The sequence below is a fragment of the Archocentrus centrarchus genome, chromosome 3 (assembly GCF_007364275.1).
Source record: "Archocentrus centrarchus isolate MPI-CPG fArcCen1 chromosome 3, fArcCen1, whole genome shotgun sequence".
In the NCBI taxonomy this organism is placed as follows: Eukaryota; Metazoa; Chordata; class Actinopteri; order Cichliformes; family Cichlidae; genus Archocentrus; species Archocentrus centrarchus.
In genome coordinates, this window is record NC_044348.1 from 24841957 (window position 1) to 24854645 (window position 12689).

The 12689-nt window shown below is 39.5% G+C and overlaps 1 protein-coding gene across 1 annotated transcript in view; it reads left to right on the top strand.

Annotated features, from left to right (window-relative positions):
• The first annotated feature begins 1894 nt into the window (after positions 1-1894).
• The window catches only part of sema4bb (sema domain, immunoglobulin domain (Ig), transmembrane domain (TM) and short cytoplasmic domain, (semaphorin) 4Bb), a 54662-nt gene continuing 43867 nt past the window's right edge, over positions 1895-12689 (top strand). Inside the window, exon 1 of the mRNA XM_030725938.1 lies at positions 1895-2073. The gene's annotated coding sequence lies outside the window, so the exon portion shown is untranslated. The remainder of the gene's footprint in view (positions 2074-12689) is intronic.

Here is a 12689-nt window from a genome sequence, read left to right on the forward strand (position 1 = left end):
TGCTTCAAACAGACTCCAGTTTGGTCATTACCAAAAGGCTATAATCACATCAAAGTGCTTTTCTTAAAGCAGCAGAGCTACTCAGCATCAGCATCTTGTTACTGCATTTTCTGTTTGTGTAGTACCAATGTCTGAGGACTCCTTGACACTTTAAAATTTTCTCTTTTTGTTAGTCAAAGGTAGACTAATTTTTACTCCTGATTGTTAGATATTTGTTTTTGGAGACATCAGTCACAGATGATTTAAGAGTGAAACGAGAAAAGTAAATTCTGTTTTAGAGAAATTTCTTCTGCTGAGTGGTATATCCACCCCCTGTTGTTTTGGGGCTGACTTTTGCACGAGTTGAAGGATGTTAATCTTCTCACAAGTAATCCTTGCTTGAATGTGTGGGATTACTAAGGTCTCAGCAGATGAAGAAGAACAACTTTGATTTGTTGGATCAGAAAGTATACGATAGAAAGAGACATCCATACAGTCAAAACGCAAAAAGAGAGAAGGACAGAAAGCCAAAGAGAAAATGGGCCTATAGCAGTGGTTTAACCCTCACTCGCCATTATTTCTTTGTGTGTGTGTGTGTGTGTGTGTGTGTGTGTGTGTGTGTGTGTGTGTGTGTGTGTGTGTGTGTGTGTGTGTGTGTGTGAGTGCGTGTCTGTAAGTGTGTGTCTTTGTTTAAGTTGGGGAGGGCGCACTGGCCTTTGCTTTATCTGTGGCACAGTCACGCAAAACCAGTCAGAGTGTGACAACATTTTGAGGATAAAGTGTCAGGACTCTGTCACGCTGAGCTATCAGATGCAGCCTGAAGCACTCTGTGCCCAGCTTGGTTACTGCCATCACATTTCTTTGTGTTAACACTCAAGAAATCTGACAAATTCTCACATAGCCACATGTCACTGGAAGCAAGGCGCTGGAGACTAATTATTAATGTTATCTTCTCCCCTGCGGGCGTGAATGGTGGTTGTGTGCTGTGCATGAGTTTAATTTGTGTCCCCACCCCTTAGTGATAATTTTGATTGGATGTCCTGAGTGCAGCAGAAGGGACAAACATGCTGTCTGTTGTTCAGATGCCTTAAAGGAAAACTTGATGAGTGGAGTCCATCATTCTTTTTACACTTTTCTCGCAGCAAAAAGAGATTACATGAATGGCTGAGTCTTGTTGTGCTCAGGTCTTTGCCTTTGTACATAATCCCCTGTAATTCTCTTTGTGGTGGACCCTCTCAGTTGTCACTCATTGTTTGATGGCTGCAGGGTAGCCCTGAGAAGAGAAACACTGATACCCAAGACAGCAGAGCAGGAAAACTTTCTTACTACAAAGAAATCTGTGTGTCTCCTCTCTTGGGCTTCTCTTAAGCCTTATAATAGAAAATACATTTGATATACTTTTATTTAGAAGAAAGCGTAATTTACAATTCCTCTAAAGTGATAATGAACTGATCCATCTTGCATTCACTTTATATACCACTGTACCTTGTTCTTTTTCTCTCTTCACAATCTGGACAGATAAGGGGAAGTGTGCATTTATTCCTCTTAACTCCGTGGATGTTTTGAGGGTTTGGACTTTCCCTTTAGTTCATATAGCTCACTCCAAAAATTCTCAATTAAACAATTGCTGGATTTTCAGCCTTTGGCAACAAATAATACAGCTGTTTAGAGTAATATATTGTTGCATTACACGTGAGTTATATGTATGCATATTAGTGCCCCCCCCTTGAAATTGTTAGCTACATGATCGAAGGGAGCTTTCTCGCTTTGTTTTACCGGAGGTGAATGCACGTGTGCTGCAGGCTCCATCTGAGCACCCAATGGTTGCAGGCAGGGTGCGCGTATTGTGGGAGGAGCTAAAGTTTGGACGCTTGAAAGCAACCAGCCCTTTAGTTTGTAGTGGAGGAGGCTCGTCTTCGTGCGCACGGAGGATGGACTTCGCTTCACGGACGCTTTAATGGACTCAGTAATTTACACGTTAAAGGGCACTTTACTGAGGATTTAAGTGATACTTCGGTCATTTTTTTCTACAGTTGTGCCAGCGACTGAAGCTTTCAGCTGTGACCGAGTTCTTTGCGCTGCAGCTTGTGGATGGTAAGGTCTTTTTTTTTTTTTGTCTGGCTCTGGCTTCTTCTGTATCAACGTTAAACACCTTTTATGATGTAAAGAGATGAGACGCGGGGGAACGGTTTTTAAATTATTAGAGGAAAAATACTTTGTGGAGATTTTTATTCCGGCATATAAATACATTTTAAGTGTTCGGCTGAGGTAGTTTATTCTAAGATTGAGTCATTAAAGCGCAACTGTTAGTTTGTTGTTGCTCACCACGGTCCTGATTCATATCATTTTCCTTTCTGCTGTGCTTTTATGCACACATTACCTACATTTACATATATTACTCACATTTCTAATACAAATGCCCCGAATTTTAAATTTATAGTTAAGAATGAAAACTCTTTGCATTGCAGCTTTTAGAAGTGGTTTTCGGGATTACGGTACAGGCAATATGTTGTATGTAGGTGTGGAGGCAGCAGGATGGGCTTGCCGCTTGTGTTTTCTGTCGCCCATGTGGGTAAACAGCTGCTATTTCCATCTAGCCCAAAGAAACAACAAACCAGAAACGGCAATGATGACCTGGCTCTGCTTTGTTTTTACCAAACACTGGAAAATTTGCTGCTGCTGAGTCCTGATTAATCGCGCATTTCTGTAAATACAAGGCTGAAGCCTTTTTGGAGTTGATTCTGTCCAGCTTTACACTTGCTTAATGACACCTTTCCTGTAATTCTCTTCCAAACAGCCGCCTCCGCTTATCTTTTCTGGCATGTCGGGAAATGGATTGACATACCCCCTGTATCACTTTGCATTGCTATGAACCAAACGCAGTTTGACCTCAGATAAAGCATCCTATTTCCTCTGTCTTTAGTGGGGATTTCTTAGAAAATGTTTGTTTTATCCTGAACTGCTGGATCCGATCTGGTGGTTGTGATGCATGTGTGAGCAGAAGGCTTTCAGGGTTTAGGTTGTGCTGATTTGCTTTGCTGGAATCAGACTGTAAATGACCGGTGGAGCAGTTTTCCCTTCAGGCCTCTGCTGTTCTTCGTCTCTGTGTGATATTGTATCAGTAACTAACACTGATAGGCTCTGGCGTTTATACTGTAAACAAACCGAAGAAACCTTTTCTCTTGAAGCACATGCAACAGCATCATAATGTGTGCTTCCCATCTTATCCTCCCTGTCTTGCTCTGAAACATACACAATCCTGCAGAAGCAGACCCCCACCCACACATTCAAACACTCAAAACACACAGTCTCCACCCAACACTCCACCCACTGTAACAACTTCAGAGGAATGGTCAGCATGTGGAGAGGTTGTGGTAAAAAGTGGGAGGGCAAGTGGAGACCCAGGAGAGGAGACATTCTGCTGCTTTTAACCCCCAGAAGGTTAGTGATGTTCCATATCCAGAGGGATTAGATTTGTTCAGCGCAAGCTGATGGGAACTTGCATGTTGAGAGGCCCTAGATGTGGGAACACAGTCATTTTGCTGGGCTGAAGCCAGATCGCACCCAGGGACGGGTCAGACATTAAGCCAGCCGTGCTGCCTTTTCATCAGCTGAATTAAGTTTGTGCAGAAGACAGAAAAGAGTTTGCCTGTCCCAAGCATAAAGAAAAGTCTGTAAAATGTAGGGTTGGTTTTCTCTGATGTTTTGCTACAGAAACATTTGGCAGTGACGGCACCTCCCTTTGAGGAATTTGTGAGAATTCTTTTAGTGTTAATGCTACCCAAACTGTGAAAAGTCACACTTTGCTTTTACACATTGGTAAGTTCTTTTTCTTTTCTTTTTTTTTTTTCCTTTAACGGTTCACATTTGCATTCACTAAAACTTGGCTCTGGATCTGTTTGCTGACTGTATCTACTGTGTCCTTGCATAGCTTTGTCTGCCTTTTGCAAGGCCATTCATATTCAGTATGACCTGCAGGTCATGTAGAAAGGCTGGCCGGGCCCTGCAGGGGTTTTTGATGTCGGGTCAAAAGAGGACTCTGAATGCAGGTGACATCTCTGAGTCTTTTTCTATTGAGCCTGAAATTCTTCTGCAAATTTGATTTTCTACATTTAGTGCTGCTTTACACTCTGGCATTGCTTTCATAAACAAATCTGGTTTTGATGATAAAACATGTGCTCTATCTGCATTTCACTAATTCAAGTCAGACTGATGTCATGCCTGGTCATCTATCATGCAGGGCCTTAGTTTTTAACAGATTTATACCACTCCTAATAAATGTTCTAGGTCATTAAATTTATTAAAAAAAATTTTTTTACTGTTTTTCCTGAGGATCCAACATGGCAGACAGTGTGAATGAAGCAGTGTAACGTTGGAGCCTCCTGAGGTCATTATAGTCCTGTATCATTTCCATAGTAAATCTTTGACAGTCCTATTAGCCTGTGTGGCTCAATCAGGCATATTTACATGATGAGTTTAAGGGCTGGTGCATTGTCCCTTTTTTTTTTTTTTTTTTTTTTTTTTTTTTTTGAAAATAAGTTTGTGTTCATGCTTCCATAATAAAACTGAGCCATGTAAGGCCTGTGTTGAACTCTGGTTGTGGGCAGAGTTGCAAAACTATGTTGGATAATACATGTGGAGCTACTCAGGTTTATTTTGAAGGAGAGTTTATACCACTTGGCTGCATCTGTCTGACACGTTCATCAGAAGTGCTCTTTGACTTCCATGAGGGTTTAACTAAGGTGGCTGTCTTTGAATGGAAACACGTTATGTAACGGGTTCTTCTCCTCCAGAGACAAATGAATGTCTTCTGCATTTTTCTTCTCATATTTTGAAAGAAATGTGGAGAAAAATATAAACAGTGACTTAGTAATGAAAAACAGACTCACAATGTGCCTGGAATGTTGAGATCCAGTATTTATTTACATGGTAAATTATCAGACCCATATTATTTGGTTATTAAAATGTCTTGTTCTGTATTCCTACGAAGTAGGCAAGGATAAGTTATTAAAGAAAAAGTGTGCTGCACTCAATAAGGAAGAAAACTCCTTTATGAGATATATGAAATTTATTGATAGGAGTGAAGCAGCACAATAGGAGGAGGGGTGTTGTACTGCCTTTTCTATTTCTTGTTCTTCTGCTGGACAAAAAGATGTAGCCTAACTCCTCATGCCTGGGTCTGTATTTATGTCAGCCTTCTCTTAAAATGTGTCATGTAGTAGCTGTTTATTTGTTTTTTGTTATTTCTTTTCCTTCCTGTTTGTGGGTTCTTATTTATCATTTAGTCACACATACAGACAAATTCTACCACTGGGGCCTGTACTACAAAGCAAGTTCAGCATACCCAGCGTACCTTTCCACTATCTGGCTTCAGTTTTCCTAACATTTGGCAATCAGTCTAAGGGGATACACAAAGTTGATTGGCAGCTCAATCTAGGTATAAATGTGGTCACACGAATGCCATGTTGGCAATATGACCAGTCAGAAACGTAGATGGGTGTACTGGCAACAGGGTGACTTTACAAAGAACAATAAAATTATAATATTAGAAAAATATAAAGAGGTTAAACACATAATTCAGACTGAAAGCAACACAAATCAGGTGTGTGTGTGGGGGGGGGGGGGGGGGGGGGGGCGCACTGTACAGTAGTGTAGTACTGTATGAAATGCGTGCATGCTAGCCAGTTTGAAGACAAAAAAATGCAAAATTGCAAACTATAGGTTAACAGACTTATCAGTATTGCAACTATATCCTTAAGTCATGGGATGATCTGATGGTTTTTAATGTTTTTCCATTCAGTTAATATTTAGACGTGCATGAGGCAGTTTTAGTTTTTATTCTTTTCAGCAGCAACCCCTGTGGTATGTAATGGTCTCAGAGTGAGTAAAGAATAAATATAAATACAGAATTCAAATGCAGACTAAGACCTGCTCCAGAGCAGATTATGTTCTCAGCGTAAGTTATCATAGCAATATACCCCCAGTAAGAACTGAACCACTTTTGTGGTTCACGCTCAACCTGGATAAAAGAAGATTCCTCCTTCATGATACAGGCCTTTTGTTTCACTGATCAACAGGTGGTGGTTACACACAAACACATACAGCAATGCAGCAAGGGCAGTAAACATGGAGGAGCACAAACTAGCAAAACCGAATGCAAACAGTGCTGGATTTGAAATATGTGAAATATTTTTAATATCAACCTTTGTAAACGTTTGAGGACGGAAAGAAAATTTGACATACTTTTTCTACCATAATGGGTGCAATTGTGGCAAGTAACTCATTAACATTAAATCAGTAGTTAAAAGAACGAGTACGTGTGAGAGTATGGAATATGCACTAGTTAATACATTTTAACATTTCCAATAATGTGGGATGTTTTAATATGGGATATGGGGCTTTGCTATTAAGATATTTAGGAGGTTTAAATTGTGTTTGATTAAGATAAGATAAGATAAAACTTTAATGATCCCACGACGGGGAAATTTGCGCATTACAGCAGCTCAGTACAGAAAACTAAAAATAGAATAGAATAAAATAAAATAGAAAAACACTATACACATATACATAAGCACTATATACAGAAAATATATAGTCAATACACACATGTACATATACACACACATACACACACATCAAAACATTATATACAGATATCAAAATATTATATACATTTGTAGCCGGTAAGGTACACAGCATACATGGTATGCATTATATGGGTGAGTGTAATAAATAAAATGTATCTGGACTGTAAGGATAAAGTGATGGCAGAGGAGGTAAAGTGTCCAAGTGACTCAAGACATTTATGATTTATGTACTAAATTATTTATTTACTAATTTTACTATTGTGACAGGGCAGAGGGAGGTTGTTCCAATATACAAGTCCAATGAATAAGATGAATTTTTTTTTTTTTTTTTTTTTTTTTTTTTCTAGGCCTGCACTCCTCAGCCAAGTAATTTTTGTACACTCTCATAATTAGGAATCAGTTTCACCATTATGTTAACAGTCTATCTAATCATTTCCAATTATTTCCCTACAAATGGTTATTGAATTCCAAATTCATTATATCGTCATTCCTTATTTGTTCCAAGTCTCCACTATTATCAGCAGGACCGTTGCCCAGAGGGACAGCGCTGTTGACCTGTTACTTCCTTTATTGGCTGCGACCGCTGGCAGAGACAGACGGAGTAAACAAAGCAGAAGCGCTTCAGTTGTTCTTTTTGAAGTCCAGATGTTTGCTGAGAGTCAACAGCCAACTACCTTGAAGCGGCAAACTTGACAAATGACTCAAACTGTGTCATGTTTCCACTTGGGATGAGTAATGTGAACCGTTTTGTGGTCAAGGCTTTTGGTTACGGCCATCAGAGTTCTTACCTGAGCATGCTGAAGTGAGTGTGGGTCTGACGAGGTGAAGCGGGGCCTGAAACACAATATAGTCATCTGATATGCTTTTAAATCCTATTGCCCTGCTTGTCAAATCATGTAGAGAAATGAGTCCTCACATGGGTTTAACTACGGGGATTAATCGTGCCCCTCACTCCCCTCACTTTGACGTGCAAGTCATGAGATGAATAGCCCAGTATAGATAGCCAATCCTCTGGATTTGATGGTGTAATTAGTAGATGAACTGTGATGCTAATACAGCATGGTTGAGACCTCACAAAGGCTTCTATTGTGTGATTGCATGACTCTAAACTTTCATCTCTCCTTTGTCATGCCAAGTTTGTACAGTCTTGACTGACATCATCATCATCATCATCATCAACCCAGCAGATGAAAAAGTTGTTGTGTGTTGTGGCCATGGGCAGCTTTCACAGCACCAGTGTGCCTCACACATCTGGGCTATAGAGTCAGAGGGACAGGAAAACAATTGAAAGGATTTTTCCCTCGCTGCTGATGTCTTCGGACAATCATTAAACTTAGTTCTGTCAAGATGTTGAGCCCCAAGCAAATGCTGGCTTCCAGGCCACAATGTTGGGCTTTAATCATGAGGATTTCCTGATTAATCAGCGCAGTGTATTAGTCTAAATGGGACATCAGGGTAAAGTGTGGAGAGCTTTTCAAAACAGAAGCACATAATAAACAGTTTGTAGTCTAATAACAATTACTTTTCAGTCCAGTTAAGTTGTTTCATCATAAGGGGCTTTCACATCTCAAAATTTCCCTGTAGTTTCTGTAACGGGGCTATGTCGAGAGACAAATTATGCCTCCTATCACACTGTGCTCTGACTGACGCACAGCTCATTATTGACGCTTTGCAAGTTTTTCAAGAACTGATCTCCCACCGTTCCCCGTCAGGCTTGAATAATTTCAGGCAAGGGCAAGACTGTATCAGAGGGAATAAGGTGACCCTTACTCTCCTTTAAGCACTTCTCTCCTCTGCCAGTTCTGCTTCACTCACTCGTTTGAAATGATAATTGCTACTTCCTGCATGGCAAAGCTGAGCAGTATGTACACTAATGTAAAAAGGGAGTTTGAATATTCCTCAGAGCCAATTCGAGCTTTGGATCAGACTGAAAGTGGTGTCACATCAGGCTTTAATTTCAGCACACTGTGGATATAGCATGTTGGAATAAATGTCACAGAAAGACAGTTCCCATAAGTAGACTTATAGATAGCACAGAGGGACGTAAAATCATTCAGTTCCTTACTGCATTTCAATGAATGCCTTTTGACTCTGACACACAGACGTGATGGGATCATGGAAACTGAGCACGTACTGTAGTCAAACAATTAACACACATCTCCCTGGTAGCTTAAGGTCATGCAAAGCCAATTAGGGCATATTCAGTGCTTAGCCTGGTACCTGATTAACATAAGAGAAGGAGATTTGGTGCAGAAAGAAGAGCTGGATGAACCACTGAGTGCATGTAACTCTAATGAACACCAACATGGATGTCAAGACTTTGTTTTAGTCCTCTGGTAGCTTAAAAAAAAAAAACCTGTTTAGGGACAATTTACTGTGGGAATACATAAGGCACAGCTTGACTGCTGAGCTGTATATACACACACACACACACACACACACACACTTGAAGACATTGTTTGCAAATTTACCAGATGTATCCCAGTCCAGAAAGTAGTTCTCTGCTCCACATTGCTAAAAAGTAGACTTGGGTCTAGGGTTTTTTTTGTTTGTTTTTAAATGAAAGAGAGCTTCACATCTTTAATGCTCCCAGGTGGGATGAAGCTGTGCAGAGGGTGGAACAAAACCACAGACGAATAGCCCACCAAAACAGCTTTAAGTCTCTGGGCATTTGTCTGGAAACTCTTCCAGGTTTCCTGTGGTGTCTCGTGCCCGGACAGTGGCAGTGGGGGTGAGGCCTCCATGGACAAGGCTTTTTCCTACTTCCTAAGTCATCCTACTGATACTAGATCAGATTGGTATCTGGCAAGTTGGGAAGCTAGGTAAATGCCTCCAAGCATTTCCTGAATATGTTGGGTGGAGCACAGAGGGGGAGGCCGCTGCCATCAAAGTGTTGCAACAATGTTTCAATGGGTGGTTTGTGTCAAAGAATCAAACATCCACATGAATATCAGGACCCGAGCAAAGTGTTGCATTGTGACAAAATGATCAATGTTATTCACTTTACCTGTCAGTGTTTTTTAATGTTGTGGCTTATTACAGATTTACAACTAACCTGCAGGCTTCACATACCTTACTGGTCATAAACTGTCAAATACAGTGTTACTGCTCATTACTGGGGACGTGAGATGTCTGTCAAATATTTACTAATACCACCATTGCTGTTTGTGTGCACTTGTAAAGTGATATGGTTAGGATTTTGCTGACCTCCTTGCCTCTGTGTGTTTAATTGTCAAAGTAGATTAACAAACTGTGGACATTTAATTTTACTGGAGAAGCAGTATATTGTGTCTTAAGGCTTAGCAAGTCCACTTTGTCTGCTATGTTTTAGGCAAATTTTCTTCACAGCAAAAGCCTAATCTGCTTACATTTTCCAGTAATTTTATCACTTGAAAGTCATAAAAAAATCCTTTTGTATCAGAATCCAACAGGGACATACCACTGCAGGATGCATTACAGCCAGTCATCAATACAAAGATGATTTTGTGAATAATTAATGTCACATGTGGAGGAAAAGTCATCTTCCTCGTATCAATCTAGGATCACACACATGAATAAGTAATTGAGCGCTTAATTGAGTTTCAGTTCTCAGAGTTACACATTACTGTCTGATGACATGTCTCTGTAATTCCCAGTACAGTAAAAGGAAAAGGCACTGGATTACAATTAGTAAGAAAGTGCTGTTTTTTAAATTATTTATTTAAACAAAAAACTTTTTAGACATTTACTTTATTTATATATTTTGAATCAAACTGCTTAGTCTGAAACCTGTGATGCCATTTTTGAGATATAAAGCAAAACAAAAGCATGGGTGTTGACCATTCGTGGATATTTGCATAAAGGAAATGGAAAAAGTTATAGTAAATGAACGGCTCCTGATAAGCAGTCATATCTGCTTTTTTTTTTTTTTTTTTTTTTTTTTTTTTTTTTTTTTTTCTTTTCAGCCGTTTGTACAAATTTGTCTCCTTTTTTAGAGGAAGTTTGCCTTTAGGCATCAGGATTCCCAGTTTGCAGCTGCTCCATATTAAAGACCACAAAGTTGGAGCGTGCATAAAGGTTTTTATTTCATTCCAGGTTCAAATCTGTTCTGCTGTGTACTGACACAGAGGTCTCGAATTGTTTCAGAGCCAAGAAAAAAATCATGTTACCTGCAGGGTAGAAATGATTATTGGAGAGACAATAGAACATTTTATGTAAAGTGAAAGCAGAGAGCAAGCCTCCTTGATGATGGCCTATTCATTGTTGCACTTTTGTATTTATATTTTATACTTTATGCTTTTGAGACTTTTTATGTTCATTCTGTGTTGCAATTTCCTGCTCTATAGGCATTTCCTTTCAAGAAGCAAAGACAAAATATCTTGATGGAAAAATGTTTTTCCAGGGCTTGCATTGTTGCGTTATTGAGGAGGCTGTCCATATAAAAACCACTCAAAGGCTTCTGAGAGGATATCCTGAAGATTTCTGTGATAGAAGTAGCTGAGAAAGAAAGAAGCCAATTTAGCGCCACTGTAGAGGCACTAAAGATTTCAGCCATATTTTAGTGTGGACTTCCTGTTTTTAAAATTCCACAGACCTATTAGCAACATGTTTGAGTGTTTTATCACTCAAACATTTTTTTTTTTTTTCCCCTCTCTCTCTGATGAATTGTAGCTCCAGAGTAATATCTACATGTGAGTTTGCAGGCTACACTAGTTTGCAGTTGGTGACATCACCACAGTTATCTGTGCCTCACTGTTGTCTAACACATTTATCCCTGAGCTCCCTCATCCAGACTTGCTGACTCATGCTTCGACGTCGTGTAAACTCACCGAGTCACTGTGATGATGAATTCACTATGAGCTCTGCCAGCTTAGGAAACAATTGGTGCTGTCTCAACTGCTGCACGGGGTGCTTACGGGTTATTTTTAACCCAGTCGTGATTTATTTAGCACTCTTCGCTCTCTGTGCGGGAGCAGTCTGCTCACCAGAAAGTTTTCTTTTTACTACCCCCAGTCCCGTTCCCAGGTGGACTGAGTAAGAGTTAATAGTACAGTGCGTAACGCTTTACCTCACAAAAGGTAAAGCCAAAGTAGTTAACCTTTTACCTTTGACTGAATCCACTTAAGATTCAGAATGGTTAAAGTTAGTTTGACCTTTGACTGCCTGCTATTTTTCCCCTTTATGTCTCATTTATTAACAATTTATCTGATGAACTATGTTATTTAAGAATAAAGTACACTTAGCAGAAGCTACAGCTTAAACAGTAATGAATGTTATATATTTTTTTTTCTCTACTCTTTTCCTTCTGAGCTAAAAATTTTAAAGGGAGTCTTTTGTTTCACAGAGGTTTGCTTAAAAATGTTGTTTTTATTTATTGTTGACTTCTGGTAGACCATCTTTGGAAATCACTGCTTTATTGCATTCAACCAAACTTGGCCTCTTCTAAAGTATAACACCAGGTGGCTGCCAGTTTCTGCTTATGTGAAATAATGACGTGGAGAGTTGCAGAGGCTTGAGAACTGTTTAGTAACTCAGCCAAAATGCATTTAAAGTAATGAAACAACTTCCTTATGTACTAAAGATGACTGGGTAATGTAATATTTTGAGGATACAGTGAACAGTTGCTTTCAGTTTTTATATGATGTAATCAACACTGCTTTTAGTTTATAAGCTACTGACTTGTAATGAATTCTGTAAATCAACAGGAACTAAATTAGTGTTATTGAAATCAAACTTTTGACCAAAGGTAATTATACAAATGTCTCATAGTCAGCCATTGATTTTGGGGGGTAGAATGTACCTTCCTCTACAATCCACCTGCTTAATTTTTGCACCAATCATGCACTGCCCACCCAGCAGAGCAGGCTGCTATAAGTCTGAGTTATAATGACAGACACAGTAAGGAGTCTCTGGCTTGTCAGTTGCCTACTAAGGTCTTCTCTGCCCAGCATAATGGCTCCATTAATCTTTTGTGAATAGTGATCTAAACCCAAGAGGCTACATTAAACATTAACATTTACATCATTGCAAGACAAGTACGTTATTTGATCCAAAATTTGTCTCTCTTATTTTATTTTTTTTTAATTATTATTGGAAGCAGTCATTACAGGGTTTTGGATACAGTTTCCCAAAGTCACCCCTAAA